Source organism: Heptranchias perlo, chromosome 1 (assembly GCF_035084215.1).
Source record: "Heptranchias perlo isolate sHepPer1 chromosome 1, sHepPer1.hap1, whole genome shotgun sequence".
In the NCBI taxonomy this organism is placed as follows: Eukaryota; Metazoa; Chordata; class Chondrichthyes; order Hexanchiformes; family Hexanchidae; genus Heptranchias; species Heptranchias perlo.
The window spans coordinates 157,078,915-157,095,972 of record NC_090325.1 but is presented as its reverse complement, the minus strand read 5'-3'; positions in this window follow the sequence as shown (position 1 = coordinate 157,095,972).

Here is a 17,058-nt window from a genome sequence, read left to right as displayed (position 1 = left end):
ACATGTCCTCGGTTTCAATTACTCACTCCAGTAGTGCATTCTACAGTCTAACTATCTTCTGAGTAAAAAAAAATCTCTTATATTTAATCTTCTGTCTATGGTTCTAGACTCCTCAATCACTGGAAAGAGTTTGTTTCTATCTACTCTGTCCAATCCCTTCATAACTTTAAACACTTCTGTCAAATCACCCCTTAATCTCCTCTGTTCTAACAAAAGCCATCCCATAGGTTGTCTTATTGTTAACTAACATTAAAAATGTAAAGGCAACCCAGTGTTAAACACTAATTTTAAAGTTTAAAAATTAACTTTGCACCAGTTGACAATGACCTCAATATTAACTCAGGAAGACCAGAGTAGCATCTTTGCAGTAATAAGGCTGCATTCCTTGATTAAATAATTGTTCTGTTGTTTCAATTTGCTTTTTACATTACATCAGCACCATTATAGATTTTTCATTTTATCTTAATTTTCACCAAAATTGTGTTGCTTGATGTACAGTGCAAATTAATCACTTTTTTGAAATAACAATATTTTTGATAATATTTGATATGATAGATTAGAATTCTGAAGGAAATCATTCTGTGGCTACTGCAGAACAATTGACTCACATCTGGTTCTTGCATGTTGTTTTGGTTCCTGTGCATATATAAGCTGAAGACCCATCATATCAGAGTAGCTAATGTCTCAGAGCAGATCAATCTGTTCTGGTGGTAGTAGAGAGCTGCTCTACAATAATAGAATCATACAGCACAGAAGAAGGCCATTTGGCCCATCATGCCTATGCCAGCTCTTTGAAAGAACTATCCAATTAGTCACACTCCGCTGCTCCTTCCCCATAGCCCTGTAATTTTTTTCTGACACAGGCACGATGAACCGAATGGCCTCCTCTGTGCTGTAAAATTCTATGATTCAATGAAGCATGTATTCAATTCCCTTTTGAAGGTTGCTATTGAATCTGCTTCCACCACTCTTTCAGGCAGTGAATTCCAGTTCATAACAATTGGCTGCGTAAAAAAAATTCTCCTCATCTCCCCTCTGGTTCTTTTGCCAATTATCCTAAATCTGTGGTCCTTTGGTTACCGACCCTCCTGCCAGTGAAAATAGTCTCTTCTTATTTACTCTATCAAAACCCTTCATAATTTTGAACACGTCTATTAAATCTCCCCTTAACCTCCTCTGCTCTAAGGAGAACAATCCCAGCTTCTCTAGTCTCTCCATATAACCAAAGTCCCTCATTCCTGGTATCATTCTAGTAAATCTCCTCTGCACCCTTTCCAAGGACTTGACATCCTTCCTGAAGTGTGGTGCCCAGAATTGGACACAGTACTCCAGCTGAGGCCTAACCAGTCATTTATAAAGGTTCAGCATGACTTCCTTGCTTTTGTACTCTATTTATGAAACCCAGGATCCCATATGCTTTTTTAACAGCCTTATCAACTTGTCCTGCCACCTTCAAAGATTTGTGCAATAGACCCCCAGGTCTTTCTGTTCCTGCACCCCCTTTAAAATTGTACCATTTAGTTTATATTGTCTCTCCTCATTCTTCTTTCCAAAATGCATCACTTTATACTTCTCTGCATTAAATTTCATCTGCCATTGTCTGCCCATTTCACCAGTCTGTATATGTCCCCCTGAAGTCACTATCCTCCACATTGCCACATTTCCGTGTTTTTCATCTGCAAACTTTGTAATTATACCCTATATACCCAAGTCTAGGTCATTAATATATATGAAAAAGAGTAGTGGTCCTAATACCTACTGTATGCTTCCCTCCAGTCTGAAAAACAACCATTCACCACTATTCTCTGCTTTCTGTCCCTTAGCCAATTTTGTTTCCACGCTACCACTGTTCCTTTAAACTCATGGGCTTTAACTTTGCTTACAAGTCTATTATGTGATGTTTTATCAAATGCCTTTTGAAAGTCCATTTACACAACATTAACTGCACTACCCTCATCAACCCTCTCCGTTACTCCAACATTGCTGGCTTCCCTATGGCAAGTCAAAGGCTGTCTACTGGGCGACAAGGGCTATCTCCTCACGATGTGGCTCATGACACCGGTCAGGAATCCACACACACGTGCAGGCCTATAATGAGAGCCATGCTGCCACACGCAACATCGTGGAGCACACCATAGGCATCCTCAAACAACGCTTCCACTGCCTAGACTGGTCTGGAGGAGCCCTGCACTACTCCCCTGAGCGGGTGGGCAGATTTGTGGTGGTCTGCTGCATGCTGCACAACCTCGCTATCATGAGGGACCAGCCTTTGCCACCAATGATTGCAGAAGATCCTGAGCCAGAGGTGGAGGAGGAGGCTGAGAAGGAAGAGGCTGAGGAGCAGGAGGAGGAAGAGGCTGAGGAGGAGCAGGAGGAGGGGGTGGAGCTGGAAGAGGAAGTGGAGGAAGACACAAGGGTGCAGCAGGAACCACATGCCTTGTCTGCAAGGGCTGTGCGTGCTCGCCTGATCCGTGCCCGCTATCAATAATTGGAACTACATCCCCCAACTCACCAACAGTCCTACATTTGTTGTGGATAGCACGTTTAGTGAGATGGTCACACCGCAGGTAAAGGTTGTACAGGCAGGAAGTAATTGGGTGACCATCAGGCAGAGTAAGAAGAGCAGGCAGGCAGTGCAGGGGTCCCCTGTAGCCGTCCCCCTCTCAAACAAATATACCGCTTTGGATATTGTTGAGGGGGATGACTTATCAGGGGTAGGCAGCAGCAGCCAACTTCCTGGCACCAGGGGTAGCTCTGCTGCACAGGCTGGGAGGAAAAAGAGTGGAAGAGCTATAGTGGTAGGGGATTCTATCGTAAGGGGAACAGACAGGCATTTCTGTGGCCGTAAACGTGACTCCAGGATGGTTTGTTGCCTCCCTGGTGCCAGGGTCATGGATGTCACTGAGCGGCTACAGGGCATTCTCAAGGGGGAGGGTGAGCAGGCAGAGGTCGTGGTCCACATTGGGACCAACGAAATAGGTAGGAAGGGAGATGAGGTCCTGCATCAAGAATTTAGGGAGCTAGGTAGCAGATTAAAGAGCAGGACCTCAAAGGTTGTAATCTCTGGATTACTCCCAGTGCCACGGGCGAGTGAGTATAGAAATAGGAGGATAGAACAGATGAATGCGTGGCTAAAGAGTTGGTGCAGGAGGGAGGGTTTCAGTTTCCTGGATCACTGGGCCTGCTTCTGGGGAAGGTGGGACTTGTACAAGTCGGATGGGTTGCACCTGAACCAGAGCGGGACAAATATCCTTGCGGGGAGGTTTGCTAGCACTGTTGGGGGGGGTTTAAACTAACTTGGCAGGGGGATGGGATACAGAGTGGAGCTACAATAGGGGGTGATGTGCAGCCAAATATAGAGAAAAAAACAAGTCAGCTTGGAAGACAGGGCAAATATGTAAGGGCAAGGCTGGATGGCATCTATTTTAATGCAAGGAGTCTTGCGAATAAGGTGGATGAACTGAAGGTGTTGATAAACACATGGGAGTATGATATTGTTGCTGTCACAGAGACATGGTTGAGGGAGGGGCAAGACTGGCAGCTCAATATTCCGGGGTACAGAATCTTCAGGCGAGACAGAGGGGGAGGTATAAGAGGAGGGGGGGTCGCAATATTAATTAAAGAATCAATTACTGCCATAAGGAGGGATGATATATTAGCAGGTTCCTCTAATGAGGCCATATGGGTGGAGCTTAAAAACAAAAAGGGGGCAAGCACTTTGATGGGAGTGTACTATAGGCCCCCAAACAGTCAGGGGGAGATCGAGGAACAGATATGTAGGCAAATCTCAGAAAATTGTGCAAATAATAGGGTAATAATCGTGGGGGATTTCAACTTCCCCAATATTAACTGGGATACTCAGAGTGTAAAAGGCTTAGAGGGTACAAAATTCTTAACGTGCATCCAGGAGAGCTTTTTGAGCCAGCATGTAGAAAGTCCTACAAGAGAGGGGGCGGTACTGGACCTAATTCTAGGGAATGTGGCCGGCCAAGTGGAAGAAGTGCTAGTAGGTGAGCACTTTGGTGACAGTGGCCATAATTCGGTGAGATTTAAGGTGGTCATGGAAAAGGACAGGGAGGGGCCGGAAATAAAGGTTCTAAATTGGGGGAAGGCCGATTTTAATAGGATAAGGCAGGATCTGGCCAAAATGGACTGGGATCAGCTGCTTGTAGGAAAATCCGCATCGGAGCAATGGGAGTCTTTCAGAAGGGAGATTGAGACCATACAATGGCAACATGTTCCCGTAAAGGTCAAGGGTGGTTCCAAGAACTCCAGGGAACCTTGGATGTCAGGGGATATACGAGAATGGATTAGGAAAAAAAGGAGGGCTTTTGGCAGATACAAAAGGCTAAAGATGGAGGAAGCCCTAGAGGAGTACAAAAAGTGCAGGGGGATACTTAAAAAAGAAATTAGGAGATCAAGGAGGGGCCATGAAATAACACTGGCGAGCAAAATAAAGGAAAATCCTAAGATGTTTTATAAGTATATTAAGGGTAAGAGGATGACTAGGGAAAAAATAGGGCCCATTAGGGACAAAAATGGCAATCTGTGTGTGGAGCCGGCAGATGTAGGAGGGGTTCTAAATGAATTTTTTGCATCTGTTTTCACTATGGAGAAGGACGATGTAGACATAGAAATACGGCAGGGGGACTGTGATATACTCGAACATATTAACATCGAGCGGGAGGAGGTATTGGCGGTTTTAGCAGGCCTAAAAATGGATAAATCCCCAGGCCCGGACAAAATGTATCCCAGGCTACTGTGTGAGGCAAAGGAGGAGATTGCGGGGGCTCTGACACATATATTCAGAACCTCTCTGGCCACAGGGGATGTGCCAGAGGACTGGAGAACCGCTAATGTAATACCATTATTCAAGAAGGGGAGTAGGGAAAAACCGGGGAACTACAGGCCAGTGAGCCTAACATCAGTGGTAGGAAAATTATTGGAAAAAATTCTGAAGGACAAAATTAGTCTCCACTTGGAGAAGCAAGGATTAATCAGGGATAGTCAACATGGCTTTGTCAAGGGAAGATCATGTCTGACTAATTTGATTGAATTTTTTGAGGGGGTGACTAGGCGTGTGGATGAGGGTAACGCAGTGGATGTGGTATACATGGATTTCAGTAAGGCCTTCGATAAAGTCCCCCACAGGAGACTGGTCAAGAAGGTACGAGCCCATGGAATCCAGGGTGCCTTGGCACTTTGGATACAAAACTGGCTTAGTGGCAGAAGGCAGAGGGTGATGGTCGAAGGTTGTTTTTGTGACTGGAAGCCTGTGGCCAGTGGGGTACCACAGGGATCGGTGCTGGGTCCCTTGCTGTTTGTGGTCTACATTAATGACTTGGATATGAATGTAAAAGGTATGATCAGTAAGTTCGCTGATGATACAAAGATTGGTAGGGTGGTAAATAGTGAGGAGGATAGCCTCAGTCTGCAGGACGATATAGATGGGTTGGTCAGATGGGCGGAACAGTGGCAAATGGAATTTAACCCGGAAAAGTGCGAGGTGATGCACTTTGGAGGGACTAACAAGGCAAGGGAATACACAATGAATGGGAGGACCCTAGGCAAGACAGAGGGTCAGAGGGATCTTGGTGTGCAAGTTCACAGATCCCTGAAGGCGGCGGAACAGGTAGATAAGGTGGTAAAGAAGGCATATGGGATACTTGCCTTTATTAGCCGAGGCATAGAATATAAGAGCAAGGAGGTTATGATGGAGCTGTATAAAACACTGGTTAGGCCACAGCTGGAGTACTGTGTGCAGTTCTGGTCGCCACACTACAGGAAGGATGTGATCGCTTTGGAGAGGGTGCAGAGGAGATTCACCAGGATGTTACCAGGGCTGGAGCGCTTCAGCTATGAAGAGAGACTGGGAAGATTGGGTTTGTTTTCCTTGGAGCAGAGGAGGCTGAGGGGGGACATGATTGAGGTGTACAAAATTATGAGGGGCACAGATAGGATGGATACTAAGGAGCTTTTTCCCTTCGTTGAGGGTTCTATAACAAGGGGACATAGATTCAAGGTAAAAGGCGGGAGGTTTAGAGGGGATTTGAGAAAGAACTTTTTCACCCAGAGGGTGGTTGGAGTCTGGAACTCACTGCCTGAAAGGGTTGTGGAGGCAGGAACCCTCACAACATTCAAGAAGCATTTGGATGAGCACTTGAAATGCCATAGCATACAAGGCTACGGACCAAATGCTGGAATATGGGATTAGAGTAGACAGGGCTGATGGCCGGCGCGGACACGATGGGCCGAAGGGCCTCTATCCGTGCTGTATGACTCTATGACTCTATTCCCCACCTTTCCCCTCCCACAAGATAATCAAATCGCCTTTCATCTGATTACACATTGTTTTCCCTCTCAGCTCATTGCATGAATAAAAACCACCACCAAATACAAAATAAAACTCTCATTTATGGATGAAAAAATGAAATTATGCAAACATAACAGAACTATTCACCCTTGTGCATTCCCTTAGTGCCTATTGTCCATGTGCCTTTACCTATCCTAGTTCTCCTACGAGGTGCTTCCCCAGTGGCTGGAGCATGGTTGGTGGAAGACTGCTGGCTTTCAATGGAGGAGCATCCAGATGGCCTTGAAGGATGACCTCGAGCAGCTCTGGGCCTGGAGGGCCCGGCTTCAGACTGCACCATCTCAGCATGGGCTGCAGCAGTCTGGCCTGGCTGGCCGAGAGGCAACAACAGGGGCACTGGCAGAGTGGCAGGGGTGGGAGCAGGAAGGCTGTCGTCCTGAGAGAGGACAGCAGGTCCGACTGCCATGGAGCCACTGCCACTCTCCTGAGCAATCCTGCTGATCAGCTGGAGAACGGATTGCTGGAGTGCTGTGATGCCCTGGAATCCCCGTTCCACAGTGGTCCCCAGAGCCACAATGGCAGCAGTCTGAGCTTCCAAGGCAGCAGTCTGAGCTGCAAATGCAGCAGTCTGACCTTGGATGGCAGATATTTGTGCTGCAATGGAAGCTGTGACATCAGTCATCAGACGCTGCATCATGGTGGGTTCCACAGGTGTGCTGATGGAGGTGACCACCTGTTCCATGTTGGAAAAGCTGGGCTCCAAGCTCTGCGCAAAGCCTTGTGCCAAGTTGGAGCTGGACTCCTCCATGTCCCTTCTCATTGTGCACAGGCTTTCTGGCAGACTTTCCAGTGCCCCAAGCATTTGGTGGTATATGTCCATCAGCCGTCTTCTGTAGCCTGACCCACCGAAGTCCTCATCTGACTCCTCTGCAGCAGAACTAGTGAGCGACCTCGCCCTCCGGCGAGTTGGCACCTGTGGTATCCATTCCCCCCGCCCCGGCTCCTGCGCACTTGTGCTCGGTGTCTCACCACGTGCAGATCCCCCCTCTAACTTAACCTCTAAAAGACACGCAGTGTCAGTCTCTGAGCTGGTGGAAGCAAGTGTCAGATCGAGTGACGGTGTGGCTTCAGTGTCCTCCTCCCCCTCCTCCTTGGGTGCCGTCACGTGTTCTTGGGTATCTGCAATGACAAAGGGAAACAGGTTGAGTTGTGGAGTGGGGAGAAGAGCAAGTAAGAGGTGTGTGCTGACAGCATGTGCAGCACCTGAGTCAGAAAAGATTATGGGAGGAGGGAGATGAGGTAAAGGAGAAGGAGCATTAGATATGCAGAGACCCCCCCCTTGACCGGAACCTCCTGTGCGGCACGTTGTGAAGGCTGCAGTGACGGCCCGCCCAATGATCCACAGCACCATCTTCTCTAGGGGAGTGAGGACGTGTAAACATGCCCGTCCAGCCTCAGGTCCCTCCTGCTGCCGGGTGTTATACACCACCTTCTCCTGTAAGATAGAGGACAGTGTGTCAGTGAGTGTCCTGCAAGGTGTGTGGGTGATGTGCCTGTCATCGTCAAATAGCTGCCAGTTTGTGTGACTTATGAGTGGTGGTTGTGTGGCCTGCAAGTTTGGTACTATGTGCGGGTGAGATGCAGCATCGTGTATGGAAGGGCAGTGTTTGTTGGTGGGTGGGTGGTGATAGGAGGTGTTGTGCATGGAGCAGTGGTGCAGTTGGTAGGATGTGCCACTTGACACTTGCATTCACTCACCTTGACCACTCGTGTCAAATCATTAAACTTCTTCCGGCACTGCACCTACGTGCGTGGTGCAATGCTCCTAGCATTCACCTCCTGCGCCACAGCCTGCCAATTCCTGCGCAGCTGTAATCTGGAGGGTCTCCGGACACCCTGCAGGTACATGCTTGCCCTCCTTTGATCCACGCCTTCCACCAGGGCCTCCAGAGCATCGTCCGAGAATCGTGGAGCCCTCTCTCTTGCCGGTGCAGCTACTCACAATGCCATTCTCCCTTCTCCTACTTGGCTGTGTATCTGCCATTGGAAATATGCCTGCACTTTTAAGTAGTGCAGGCTGCTGATGGCGTGCACTGTGCACGCCCCACTTCCAACCTCCTCATTCTCTTTGCAGCCTCTCAGCAGCGAGGGCTGCGCTTGCTGCACAGAGATTTCAGGGTAAGTAGCAGGCAGCACAAAGGTCGCCCAGAACAGACCCTTATCCAATTTTTAAAAATGATCAAAATTGATTATAATATTTACGAAATTGCTATACACTAATGTGAGTTATTTGTATCTGGGAGTGTCTACACTTCATACTTGCGCATTGCGTCTTCCTATTTCTCCAAACTTTTTCTATTTCAGGCTGTTGAAGGATAACTCTGGGTTCAAGTTCACACCTCATTCTAGAGAAGACCTGCCTCCCAACTTTCCTGATGAGATTTCTGGAATTTGTTACTTTCTGGATGCTTACCATCCTTCAGACGGAATATTTTTTTCCACTGGATTGGAGGACAAGCATCAGAAACAAAGCAACATTGTTTTCATGAGAAAAACCACTAAATAGTAGATCTTCCACTGAACAGGTTTGATGAATGTTTCAAAACAATCTATAATGCTGTTTATTGAGCACCGTATTTGGTTTTGTGTTTGATCAATTGAAAAGAAATCTGTTAAAGTGAGGAGAGTTATTTTGGTGAAAGTGACAATTTTGTTTATCGATCTTCAATGATATTTTACTATGTTTACTATGTATCAAATTAGAATTGAAGAAAAGTGTAAATAAATTTATAAGTTAGCCCTGAATGATCTTGTAAATGGCATTTTTGAAGAGTTAGTCTTGATGGAATAAAGGACTTGTCAATCTACATTAAAGACAGGTCTTTTTTTATTCATTCATGGGATGTGGGTGTTGCTGGCAAGGCCAGCATTTATTGCCCATCCCTAATTGCCCTTGAGAAGGTGGTGGTGAGCTACCTTCTTGAAGCGCTGCAGTCCGTGTGGTGAAGGTTCTCCTACAGTCCAGGATTTTGTTTGGAGTATATGTTTGGAGTATATGGTACAAACTAATTGAGACAAATAAGTTAAAAAATAGAAATATTCACTCACATTAAGAGAATCACTAACATAATGCCAAAATTGTTGCTTTTACTTTATATCCTTTTCCTAATCACATGCTGTACCTGCATACTAACTTTTTGTGATTCATGTACGAGGACACCCAGATCCCTCTGTACCTCAGAGTTCTGTAATCTCTTTCCATTTAAATAATATACTGCTTTTCTATTCCTCCTGCCAAAGTGGACAAGTTCACAATTTCCCACATTATACTCCATCTGACAAATTTTTGCCCACACACTTAACCTATCTATATTTCTTTGCAGACTCCTTATGTCCTCTTCACAACTTACTTTCCTACCTACCTTTGTGTCATCAGCAAATTTAGCAACCATACATCCGGTCCCTTCATCCAAGTCATTGATACAGATTGTAAATAGTTGAGACCCAAGCACTGATCCACTCGTTACAACTTGCCAACCTGAAAATGACCCATTTATGCCTACTCTCTGTTTCCTGATAGCTAACCAATCCTTTATCCATGCTAATATGTCAACCCACACCATGAGCTCTTATTTTATGGCACCTTTTCAAAAGCTTTCTGGAAATCCAAGTACACCACATCCACAGGATCCCCTTTATCCACGTTGCTTGTTACTTCCTCAAAGAACTCTAATAAATTTGTCAAACATGATTTCCCTTTCACAAAGCCGTGTTGACTCTGCCTGATTGCATTGAGATTTTCTAAGCACCCTGCTATAACCTCCTTAATAATAGATTCTAGCATTTTCCCTATGACAGATGTTAAGCTAACTGGCCTGTAGTTTCCTGCTTGCTGTCTTCCTCCTTTTGTTGAATAGAGGAGTTACATTCGCTATTTTCCAATCTGATGGGACCCTTCCAGAATCTAGGGAATTTTGGAAAATTAATACCAATGCACCTACTATCTCTGCAGCCACTTCTTTTAAGACCCTAGGATGAAGTCTGTCAGGACCTGGGGACTTGTCAGCTTTTAGTTCTAATATTTTTTTCAGAATCCTTTCCCTGGTGATTGTATATGTTTTAAGTTCCTACCTATTCTAGCATTTTCCCAATGACAGATGTTAGGCTAACGGGTCTACAGTTACCTGCTTTCTGTCTCACTCCCTTCTTGAATAGGGGTGTTACGTTTGTGGTTTTCCAATCCGCTGGGACCTTTCCAGAATCTAGTGAATTCTGAAAGATTACAACCAATGCATCCACTATCTCTGCAGCCACTTCCTTTAAGACCCTTGGATGCAAGCCATCAGATCCAGGCGACTTGTCAGCCTTTAGACCCATTAGTTTACCTTGTACTTTTTCTCTAGTGATAGTGATTGTTTTTAGTTTCTCCCTCCCTTTTGCCCCTTGATTTTCTGCTATTATTGGTATATTATTAGTGTCTTCTACTGTGAAGGCAGATACAAAATATCTGTTCAATTCCTCTGCCATTTCCTTGTTTTCCATTATTATTTCCCCAGTCTCATCCTCTAAGGGACCAATGTTTACTTTAGCTACCTCTTCCTTTTTATATACTTGTAGAAGCTTTTACTTTCAGTTTTTATATTTCTTGCTAGTTCACTCTCATAATTTATTTTCTCCCTCTTTATTATTCTTTTAGTCATCCTTTGCTGGTTTTTAAAGTTTTCCCAATCTTCGTGCTTGCCAGTAATTTTCGCCATGTTGTATGCTTTTTCTTTTAACCTGATACCATCCTTGACTTTCTGAGTTAGCCATGGTTGGTTCACCCTTTTTATGGAGTCTTTCCTCCTCACATGGATATATTTTTGTTGTGAGCCATAAAATATCTTTTTAAATGTTTGCCGCTGCTTATCCACCATCATAACATCTAATCTGTTTACCCAGTCCACTTTAGCCAATTCCGCCCTCATTCCTTTATAATTGCCCTTATTTAAGTTTAATGCAATAGTTTCAGTCCCAAGATTCTCGCTCTCAAACTGGGTGTGAAATTCTATCATGTATGATCACTGCTTCCCAAGGGATCCTTCACTTTGAGATCATTAATTAATTCTGTTTCGTTACCCATTATCAGATCCAAAATGGCCTGTTCCCTGGTTGGTTTCCTGATGTATTGGTCTAAGAACCAGTCCCCAATACACTCCATGAACTCCTCCTCAGGGCTATTTTTGCCAATTTCATTTGTCCAATCTATGTGAAAGTTAAAATCGCCCATGAATATTGATTTACCTTTTTTACAAGCCCCCCTTATTTCCTGATTTATATTTTGGCCTACAGTGTAGCTACTGTTAGGGGGCCTATATACTACTCCCACCAGTGATTTCTTTCCCTTGCTATTTCTTACCTCCACCCAAATTGATTCGACATCTTAATCTGAGCCAAGATCATTTATCACTATTATACCAATTTCATCCTTTATGAACAGAGCTACCCCACCACCTTTACCTTTTTACCTATCCTTCCAAAATGTTAAATAACCCTGAATATTTAGCTCCCAACCTTGGTCACCTTGCAGCCACGTCTCTGTAATGGCCACGAGTTCATACCCATTTGTTTCTATTTGTGCCGTCAATTCATCTATCTTATTACGAATGCTGCGCACATTCAGATAAAGAACCTTTAATTTTATCATTTTACCATTCTTTCCTACCAAGGCCCCATTTACTAGTGTTTGTACGTTCTGTCCATTCCTGACACACTCTGTTTATCAATACCCCCATCACTTTCCTGTACTACTTCCTTGTCTTTTCTCTTTATCAATCTAAACTTCGCCCCACCTGAGCCCTCCCCCCCTCTATTTAGTTTAATTGTAAACAATTTTACAACACCAAGTTATAGTCCAACAATTTTATTTTTAATCCCACAAGCTTTCGGGGGCTATCCCCTTCCTCAGGTGGTGTGGAAATGACATTTTCGAATCCTTCGCATTTTAAGATCACAAAACAATGCCTGGTGATTACTGCCCGTTGCCAAGGCAATCACAGTGAGCAGACAGAAAGGTGTCACCTAAAAAGGCCACTGAATATACAAACCCCCAAAAAAAAGAGAGAGAGAGAGATAAGGAAGACAGTCAATGACCCGTTATATTAAAAACAGATAACATTTGTTCGCTGGTGGGGTTACGTGTAGTGTGACATGAACCCAAGATCCCGGTTGAGGCCGTCCTCATGGGTGCGGAACTTGGCTATGAATTTCTGCTCGACGATTTTGCGTTGTCGTGTGTCTCGAAGGCCGCCTTGGAGTATGCTTACCCGAAGGTCGGTGGCTGAATGTCCATGACTGCTGAAGTGTTCCCCGACAGGGAGAGAACCCTCCTGTTTGGCGATTGTTGCGCGGTGTCCGTTCATCCGTTGTCGCAGCGTCTGCATGGTCTCGCCAGTGTACCATGCTCTGGGGCATCCTTTCCTGCAACGTATGAGGTAGACAACGTTGGCCGAGTCACAGGAGTATGAACCGTGCACCTGGTGGGTGGTGTCCTCTCGTGTGATGGTGGTATCTGTGTCGATGATCTGGCATGTCTTGCAGAGGTTACCGTGGCAGGGTTGTGTGGTGTCGTGGACGCTGTTCTCCTGAAGGCTGGGTAATTTGCTGCGAACGATGGTTTGTTTGAGGTTGGGTGGCTGTTTAAAGGCGAGTAGTGGAGGTGTGGGGATGGCCATAGCGAGGTGTTCGTCATCATTGATGACATGTTGAAGGCTGCGGAGAACATGGCGTAGTTTCTCCGCTCCGGGGAAGTACTGGACGATGAAGGGTACTCTGTTGGTTGCGTCCCGTGTTAGTCTTCTGAGGAGGTCTACGCGATTTTTCGCTGTGGCCCGTCGGAACTGTCGATCGATGAGTCGAGCATCATATCCCGTTCTTACTAGGGCGTCTTTCAGCGTCTGTAGGTGTCCATCGCGTTCCTCCTCGTCTGAGCAGACCCTGTGTATTCGCAGGGCCTGTCCATAGGGGATGGCCTCTTTGACGTGGTTAGGGTGGAAGCTGGAAAAGTGGAGCATTGTGAGATTGTCCGTGGGCTTGCGGTAGAGTGAGGTGCTGAGGTGCCCGTCTTTGATGGAGATTCGTGTGTCCAAGAAAGAAACTGATTCTGAGGAGTAGTCCATGGTGAGCTTGATGGTGGGATGGAACTTGTTGATGTTATTGTGTAGTCTCTTCCGTGATTCTTCGCCGTGGGTCCATAGAAAGAAAATGTCGTCGATGTATCTGGTGTGTAGTGTTGGTTGGAGGTCCTGTGCAGTGAAGAAGTCCTGCTCGAACTTGTGCATGAAAATGTTGGCGTATTGGGGTGCGAATTTGGTCCCCATGGCTGTTCCGTGTGTTTGGCTAAAGAACTGGTTATTGAAGGTGAAGACATTGTGATCCAGGATGAAGCGGATGAGTTGTAGGATGGCGTCTGGAGATTGGCTGTTGTTGGTGTTGAGTATTGATGCTGTCGCAGCGATGCCGTCATCGTGGGGGATACTGGTGTAGAGTGCCGAGACGTCCATCGTGGTGAGAAGTGTTCCTGGTTCAACAGGTCCGTGGGTACTGAGTTTTTGTAGAAAGTCTGTAGTGTCGCGACAGAAGCTGGGGGTTCACTGCACGATGGGTTTCAGGATGCCCTCGATGTATCCAGAGAGGTTCTCACACAGGGTTCCATTGCCTGATACGATAGGACGTCCGGGTGTGTTGGCTTTGTGTGTCTTTGGGAGGCAGTAGAAGTCTCCCACGCGGGGAGTACGTGGGATGAGAGTGCGTAGGATGTTTTGAAGGTCTGTATCGAAGGTCTTGATCAGTTTGTTGAGCTGATGGGTGTGTTCTTTGGTCGGGTCTGCGGGTAACCGTCTGTAGTGTTCCTGGTTGTCCAGTTGTCGGTATGCTTCTTTGCAATAGTCCGTTCTGTTCTGTATGACGATGGCTCCTCCTTTGTCCGCTGGTTTGATGACGATGTTGCGGTTGGTCTTGAGAGCTTTGATGGCGCTGCGTTGTGCTCGGGTGACATTCTGTACTGTCTTCCGAGTGCGGCTGATGAATCTGGCATAGACGCATTTCCTGACAGCTTGAGCATACATGTCAAGCTGAGGGCAGCGACCCTCTGGAGGAGTCCAGTGAGACTCTTTCCTCTTCGGTTGCTGTATCGCGGATCCATCTGTCTGCTGTTCCGGATCGTTGATTGTCTCATTGGGTTCGCTGCTGAAATTTTGTGGTTTGTGGTAGAATTCCCGGAGCCTCATTCTCCTGATGAATTCCTCTGTGTCTGCCGCGAGACTAGTGGGGTCCATTTTGGTAGTGGGGCAGAAATTGAGCCCTCGGCTGAGAACTTCGATTTCGTCTGGTTGAAGGGTGTGGTCGGACAAATTGACGATAGACTTCCCTGTGGTTGCAACCGTGGTACCAGGGGAAGCTTGGTCGATGCTGGTGGTGATGCCGAGTTTCTCAAGCTTCCTGCTCTTGGTTTTCATGTAGGCAGCGTAGTTCCGTTGCCTCGTCTATTTGGCGGTATATTGTAGCTGGTCTGCTGTGTCCTGAGTACAGGTTGAGAGTATGGACTCTATCTTAGTTTCGAGGTTGTGGCGTCTGCTGCGGAGAACATGGGACGCAACCAACAGAGTACCCTTCGTCGTCCAGTACTTCCCCGGAGCGGAGAAACTACGCCATTTTCTCCGCAGCCTTCAACATGTCATCAGTGATGACGAACACCTCGCAATGGCCATCCCCACACCTCCACTACTCGCCTTTAAACAGCCACCCAACCTCAAACAAACCATCGTTCGCAGCAAATTACCCAGCCTTCAGGAGAACAGCGTCCACGACACCACACAACCCTGCCACGGTAACCTCTGCAAGACATGCCAGATCATCGACACAGATACCACCATCACACGAGAGGACACCACCCACCAGGTGCACGGTTCATACTCCTGTGACTCGACCAACGTTGTCTACCTCATACGTTGCAGGAAAGGATGCCCCAGAGCATGGTACATTGGCGAGACCATGCAGACGCTGCGACAACGGATGAACGGACACCGCGCAACAATCGCCAAACAGGAGGGTTCTCTCCCTGTCGGGGAACACTTCAGCAGTCATGGACATTCAGCCACCGACCTTCGGGTAAGCATACTCCAAGGCGGCCTTCGAGACACACGACAACGCAAAATCGTCGAGCAGAAATTCATAGCCAAGTTCCGCACCCATGAGGACGGCCTCAACCGGGATCTTGGGTTCATGTCACACTACACGTAACCCCACCAGCGAACAAATGTTATCTGTTTTTAATATAACGGGTCATTGACTGTCTTCCTTATCTCTCTCTCTCTCTTTTTTTTGGGGGTTTGTATATTCGGTGGCCTTTTTAGGTGACACCTTTCTGTCTGCTCACTGTGATTGCCTTGGCAACGGGCAGTAATCACCAGGCATTGTTTTGTGATCTTAAAATGCGAAGGATTCGAAAATGTCATTTCCACACCACCTGAGGAAGGGGAAAGCCCCCGAAAGCTTGTGGGATTAAAAATAAAATTGTTGGACTATAACTTGGTGTTGTAAAATTGTTTACAATTGTCAACCCCAGTCCATCACCGGCATCTCCACATCATATTTAGTTTAAAGCCTTCTCTATCACCCTAGTTATTCGGTTTGCCAGAACACTGGTCCCAGTATGGTTCAGGTGAAGCCCGTCCCAACGGAACAGCTCCCTCTTTCCCCAGTAGTGCTGAATCAAAACCCACTTCTCCCACACCAATCTTTGAGCCATGCATTCATCTCTCTGATCTGATTTACCCTGTGCCAATTTGCTCGTGGCTCAGGTAATAATCCAGAGATTATCACCTTTGTGGTTCTGCTTTTTAATTTAGTCCCTAGCTGCTCAAACTTCCTCAGCAGAACCTCTTTCTTAGTCCTACCTATGTCGTTGGTACCGACACGGACCACGACAACTGGATCTTCCGCCTCCCACTCCAAGTTTCTCTCCAGCCCTGAGGAAATGTCCTTAACCCTGGCACCGGGTAGGCAACAAAGCCTTCGGGACTCTCGCTTTTGGCTGCAGAGAACAGTGTCTATCCCTCTAACTATACTGTTGCCTACTACAACCACATTCCTTTTTACTCCCCCACTTGAATGGCCCCCTGAACCATGGTGCTGTGGCCAGTTTGCTCATCCTCCCTGCAGTCCCTGCACTCGTCCACAAGGGCTGCAAGAACCTCGTATCTGTTGGACAAGTGCAGAGGCTGAAGCTCCTGCAATGCTACCTCCTGGATCCCCGTACCTGCCTCACTCGCAGTCACACCCTTCTGTCCCTGACCACGTGCCAATTCTACAGTATTTAGTGTAAGGGGCATGACTGCCTCCTGGATCAAAGTGTCCAGGTAACTTTCTCCCTCCCTGATGCATCGCAATGTCTGCAGCTCGGACTCCAGCTCCTCAACTCGGAGCCGAAGTTCCTCGAGCTGCAGACATTTACCGCAGATGTAGTCGCCCTGGACAAAACTGTCCAGTAGCTCCCACATATTGCAGCTGCAACACATCTCCTGCCCTGTCATAGCTATTTTATTTAATTAATTGATTACTACAATGCCAATCAAATTATTTTTAGGTTGAACCAAGTACTGGCCTTGTTTAGTTTATTAAATTAAGTTTAGTTTTTAAAAAAAAATGTAGTTTTATGCTATTTCATTTTATGCTATAAGTTACTTAGCCCACAGTCCTAAGAAAGA